The following is a 6938-nucleotide window of genomic DNA, read 5'->3' on the forward strand; positions in this document are numbered from 1 at the left end:
AACCAGTCAATCTTAAGGAAATCAGCCCTGAATATTCATTGGAAGGACTGATGCTGAAACTGAAGCTCCAATACTATGGCCACCTGCTGCGATGAGCTGACTCACTGGAAAAGACACTGATGCTGGGAAAGACTGAGGCAGAAGGACAAGGGGGCGGCAGATGATAAGAAGGTTAGATAACATCACCGACTCAATGGACATGAGTCTGAGCAAACTCCAGGCGGCAGTGGAGGTCAGAGGAGAGAGCTGGGTCCTGGTTACCTACTGTCCATGGGTTGCAAAGAGTTGGAGACGACTGAGTGACTGAACAACAATATCAAGTATTCCATTGCCTATATGTACTACATCTTCTTTATCCATTTCTTTCAATGGACATTTGGGTTGCTTCCATGTTTTGGCTGTTGTAAAACATGGCTGTGAACACCGTGGTGCGTGTATCTTTTCGAATTATAGTTTCCTCCGGGTACATGCCCAGGAGTGGCATTGCTGGATCACACGGCAGCTCTATTTTTAATTTTTAAGGAGCCTCCGCACTGTTCTCCATTCCCACCAACAGTGTAGGAGGGTTCCTTTTTCTCCACACCCTCTTCAGCATTTATTATTTGTAGACTTTTTGTTGGCCTTTTGGACCAAGTGCTAACCTTTTTCAATGTTAGTTTTCTTATTCATCCAATGGGACATTATTTCCTTCAAGGTTGTGGAAAGGCTTTGTGAGTTGGTTATTAGATGCTGCTCTGTGTCCAGACCTCCCCTGCTCAGGTGGGGTCTGAGTTTGAGGAAGTGTGAGGTGCTGGGTGGAGTCATGAACACTGTTGCCAGAACATGCCCTCAGCCCGGTTGTGGTCTTGAAATCTCAGAGACAGCAGCTCTTGTAGATGAAGCCGAGGGTTCTTCCCACAGCCTGGCTTTGGTCTGTTCATTCTGCAAAGACCTGGCAGGAAGAGGAACTCCAACAGATGGTCTGGGGTGGAGTGAGTGGGCGCTGGGAGGGTGACGAGACACTGATCCACAGTTATCCCCCTTTGTAAATCTCAGGCACACAGGTTAAATTACATCTCTCAATAAATTGAACCTCGTCATCATTTTCCTGTTCTCGGCCCTTCTCCTTTTTGTTTTTTTAAATTAAATATACTTTTTACCCTCAGTCTCAGGCTTCCCAGTGGTGCTAGTGGTAAAGAACCTTCCTGCCAATGCAGGGGACATAAGAGACTCAGGTTCAATCCCTGGGTTGGGAAGATTCCTTGGAGGATAGCATGGCAACCCACTCCACTATTCTTACCTGAAAATCCCATGGACAGAGGAGCCTGACAGGCTACAGTTGCAGAGTTGGACGTGAATGAAGTTACTTAGCATGCACACACCCTCATTCCCACTCACCTTTCATTTTCTTATTCAAGAAAAGTTTAGAAGTGCCTCTTTTATGATAGGCTTTGTTCTAGGTCTTAAGAAACATCAGGGGAAAAAAAAAAACACAGGCAAGAGTTCCTGCCTTCACAGAACTCAATCCTGCCTTCACAGAACTCACGTTCTAGTGGTAAATATAGGGATGGGGTGACAGTATTTACTACCTTTAAGATGACTATAAAATTTACTTATCATTACATTTCATTATTATCTAAGGTAAAAATAGGGTTGGGCATGGGGGACCGTGTCTCTGTGTGTGTGTGTGTGTGTGTGTGTGTGTCTATGGGGGATTCTGAAGGCTTGTAATTCCAGGCAGAAGAACAGCCAGCGCAAATGCTCTGTTGCAGCCTCAGTGCCTGGCATATATTTATAGCAGGCAGCCAGTGAGGCTGGGGCAGAGTGAGTAGTGGGACGGTGGTAGAAGATGATGTCAGTGAGAAAAACAGAGAGATGGAGGCAGGGTGGCAGATCATGTGGGGCTTTGTAGGACGGTGTAAGGACTTTAGATTTTACTAGGGGATTTCAGGAATTTTGAGAATCATAAAAAATACTCATTATCTTTCCCCCTTTGTTCACTCAGCATTGTGTTTTTGAGATCCACTCATGTTGCCATATATACGTCTAGTTAGTTGCCTATAACCATTCTATAGCACTCTATACATTTTACCCAGTCACTCTTCCAACTCTGTACTGCTACACATAACACTGAAACAGATGTCTTCATGTGTGTTCTATTATAGGCTGCATAATCATTTCTGCAGGAGATCTACCCAGGGCTGAGTGGACCTGTTGGCTGGTAGGGTAAGCACACACTCAATTTGACTTAAGTGGTGCCGGATTGCTCTCCTGGCTGACTCTACCCATTTCTACTTCCTTCAGCAGTACACATCCCTGCCAACATGTGACAAGATCCAGCTTTCAATTTTTTTTTTACCAATCTAACAAGTGTAAAGTAACATCTATTGTTTTACTTTGCATTTCTTTGAATACTAATGAATGTGAGCATGTCTTTGTATGCTAGTTAGCTTTCTTTCCCTCCTTTTATAATTTGCCCATTCATATTCTCAGCCAGTATTTTTATTGGGGTTCTTGCTATTTTTCTTTTTGATTTGCAGGAGATCCTTGAATATTCTGGATATTATCTATAGTTTTTTCACATGTTTATATTTGAGATGGCCTTTGAGGTAATCTAGTCTAATCACCTCATTTTACACTGGGGGGAACTGAGACCCAAGCAAAGAAGCAGCTTTTTTTTTTTTTTCGGTAAGTAACTTCTTAAGATCACATACGCAACGGAAAAGCTGAGACTGGGTTAGTACTTCTCCCAACGTGTCACTACAAGGACCCCTTTTAGTAAAGCAGGAATGGCAGTAGGTGGTGGGCAGGAGCAGTGGAGTGTTGCCCCACCCCACCCCCCCAGCATCTGCATTTCTTTGTAGCCCATAGAGCCACTAACCCTGACATGATGACTGAGACCAGTTTGAGATCCAAGAGGCCCTTGCAGTCTATGAGGTCCTGGGTTTAGTGACCATTTTCTCCTTCCCATTCGGGACTTTATTTCCTTGTGCTTGACGGATGTTTCTCAAATTTTAGGATGCATAGGATTTACCGAGAGAACATATTATAGTGTAGATTATAAAATTATATATATATATAAAATTATAAAATATAGATTACTGCCTCACCCTTCCTGAGGGTTTAGAAGCACCGAAGGATCCTTAGGTCCTTGTTACAGGTGGTCTGTGGGCCTGATTTTGTGAAACAGTGCACAAATTTCATTAGCTACCTGATTGATCTTCTGTTTCCATACTAGCATGCTTAGTTACTCAGTCGCGTCCAACTCTTTGTGACCCCATGGACTGTAGTCTGCCAGGCTCCTTTGTCCATGGGATTTCCCAGGCAGGGATACTGGAGTGGGTTGCCATTCCCTTCTCCAGGGGATCTTCCCAACTGGGATTGAACCCAGGTCTCCTGCATTGCAGGCAGATTCTTTACCATCTAAGCCAGCAGGGAAGCCCATCCTAGAGTTACTTCAGTGTCGTCCAGCCTGCCAAAAAGAACTAAAATCATTCCCTGAACACATCTCTCTTTGTCATACCTCCATGCTTTTACCCTCACCATTCATCTGAAATGCCCCTTCCTCCATGAAATCCTATGACTTTTAAGAATCTAGGCTAACCATGGCCTCCTGTAGAAAGCCCTCTCTGATTTTTCTGGGACTCAGTCTCAGGAGCACATTGTGAATGGAGAAATCTGGCATGGAGTAGGGACATCCCCTTTGCAGGCACATTGCCCTTTTAAATCACATGGATACCCACATGGATAGAAAAGGGGGCTAAAAACCTCTTGAGATAGCAACACTCTAGATGAGCTAGTAGTAAAACAAAAATCAACCATTTTAATCAAATATAGAAGCACATAGTTTATTTACAATTGTAGTTCTACAAAATTTATGAAAAACAGCCATCTTCCATGCTTTCTCCCATACTCTCCCCCTCCCCAGACACTTGAAACTCTTTTGACTGATTTTTTTGATATCTCTAAAGATTACGCTTAGATGGCTTCTATTTCGTTTTTCAGTTTTAAGCACTATTGACTTTCCACTGAAGAGCATAAGGACTTCACCTTTGATCTCCCTCCCTCCACCTGACCATGCCTTCACACGTGCCCTGTCCCACCCCCGTGTCTTACTGCTTGGCCAGTTTTTACATCCAGCTCACCACCATGGTTCTTTCTGTCTCACTGACTTGTGCTACCAGCCCCCAGCTGTCTAGATCAGAAGTTTGGGCACCCTCCTTAACTCCTCCCACCCTCTTGGAATCCTCTGCCCATCCATTCTTTCCCTACCTTCCCTGTCCCGTCATTCACAGAACTCTGTCAACTCCGTCTCTGATGTAACTGGGATTCATCTACTTCTCTCTGTTTCTAGTGTCACAGCCCTTGCTTCATCACCCTTGGGTCTCGCCTGGAGTTCTGCAGTATGCTAGACTGTGAGTTCTTATATGTCCCTCTGGGCTCTTTCACCTTATAGCCAGAGTGAGCTTTCTAAAACACAAATTAGACTATGTGATTCTCATGCTAAAAACTCTTGAGTGGACCTTGGGGTCTCCAGGGGACAATTCAGATTCCTTATTGTGCTGAGCTAGACACAAAACTTTGTCTACCACTGGATTTTGTGTTCCAGGCACACAGACTGTATTTGCTTGTCATGAGGTTTGGGCCATGAGAAATGTGAGTTGAAAATTATCAGTCGTTCCAGGCTTGGGCAGTTAAGAGCTACGTGCCTGTTACTTCTCTTCTCTGAAGAGATGCTGTGCTGTGGACTCCAGGCCTGTGTTCTAGATGCTGGAGCTGAAGGGTAGAGGAGGGCTGCCCTTCCCTTATCAGACTTTACAGGAGTGAGAAGTGTCTTTGTTGTGCTAAGCTAAGCAAACTCTGGGTTTTATCTGTTACCGCAGCAGAACCTACCATAACCCTGGGTAACAAATGGTGGCATAAAGACTTTGGAGCCTGGCCTTGCATCTCCCTCTCATGTGGTCTCTCCTGTCTTCCTCCCCTCTTCTACTCTATATTCTAGCTACAATGATGTACCAGGTCCTTTCCCACTTCTGGGTGTTTGCACACACAGTTCTTATTACTTAGAATGTCCCCCTCGCCCACACACATATTCTTTGCCACTTTGCACTCAGCCAAGTCTCAGCTTAGATGTCTTGTCCTTAGGGGAAGACTTTCAAGATTCCCTGCTACTTACTGTGAGAGGTGCCCTTCCCCTGGGTCCCTTGGAACCCCGTGCTTACTTCACTTACCACTCTGGCTAGAAATCACTTGCTTACTTGTGTTTCTGCCAAACTAGACTATAAGCTCCCTGAGAGTCTTGATTCTGTCTGTTCCCTGTGGAATCCTCAGGGCCAGTCAGAGTAGATGCTGGGCCCATTTGTGTGTATGTGTGTGTGTCTGTATAAAGATCCAGGGTCTCTTAGGGGAAGAACTACTGTGCAAATCTGCAATTCATATTTCTTTTGCCAAGGCTTTCCTGGTAGTTTAAATTCTTGAGAGCTAGCATTGATCAGTGGTTTGGGGAAAACAATCTATAGTCACACAGAGCTGGTTTGACTTCTGGTCTTACTTCATAATTTTGAGCTAGTTAAGCCCAACTTCCCTATCTAATGAGGATACAAATAATAATATCCACATCACAATGGTTATGTTGACAATTAAATGAGTTGATACATTTAGTGTTTAATTAGAAACATGCAGAGCAACTCTTGACATACAGACAATAAATGTTAGATATATTGTTGTTTTAAAGAATATCCTAAATGTAAATGTGGTATCCTTGATTGGATTCTGGAACAGATAAAGGACTCTGGGGAATCCAAATAAGGTCTGAAGTTTAGTTAACAGCAGTATTCCAATGTTGGTTTCTTGGAAGAGGAGAATGAAAAAGTTGGCTTAAAACTCAACATTCAGAAAACTAAGATCGTGGCATCTGGTCCCATCACTTCACGGCAAATAGGTGGGAAAACAATGGAAACAGCAAGAGACTTTATTTTCCTGGGTTCCAAAATCACTGCAGATGGTGACTGCAGCCATGAAATTAAAAGACACTTGCTCCTTAGAAGAAAAGCTATGACCAATCTAGATAGCATATTAAAAAGCAGAGACACTACTTTGCCAACAAAGGTCCATCTAGTCAAAGCTATGGTTTTTCCAGTAGTCATGTATGGATGTGAGAGTTGGATTATAAAGAAAGCTGAATGCCGAAGAATTGAGGCTTTTGAATTGTGGTATTGGTGAAGACTCTTGAGAGTCCCTTCGACTGCAAGGAGATCCAACCAGTCCGTCCTTTAGGAAATCAGTCCTGAATATTCATTGGAAGGACTGATGCTGAAGCTCTAATACATTGGCCACTTGATGCAAAGAACTGACTCACTGGAAAAGACCCTGATACTGGGAAAGATTGAAGGCAGGAGGAGATGGGAACGACAGATGATGAGATTATTGGATGGCATCACTGACTCGATGGACATGAGTTTGAGCAAGCTCTGGGAGTTGGTGACGGACAGGGAAGCCTGGCGTGCTGCAGTCCCTGGGGCTGCAAAGAGTCGGACACAAGTGAGCAACTGAACTAAACTAACTAATGTTGGTTTCTTAGTTCTGATGAATATACTGTGAGACAACTGTAATGTGAGGTAACTTTAGGAGAAACTGGGTGAGGGGTTTATGGTAACTCTCTGTACTATTTTTGTAACTTCTCTGTAAGTGTAAAATTATTCTAGAATGTATTATTATAGTTGGTATTCACTTTATTCTTGCCACATCCCTCTATGATGTAAGCAGTATAATGAATGCCATTTACAGATGAAGAAACTGAGAGTTAGAGAAGTTGAACAAGTTGCCCACGGCCACCCCTCACAATCAGGATAATAGAGTAGGAATGATTGGTGGGCTGGGATTTAAACGGAATGCAAAAATGAGCATTTAATGAGCCCCTACTTTGTGTAAGGCACCACCCTACATGCTGTCTCCATGGG

The sequence above is a fragment of the Dama dama genome, chromosome 20, assembly GCF_033118175.1.
Source record: "Dama dama isolate Ldn47 chromosome 20, ASM3311817v1, whole genome shotgun sequence".
NCBI lineage: Eukaryota > Metazoa > Chordata > Mammalia > Artiodactyla > Cervidae > Dama > Dama dama.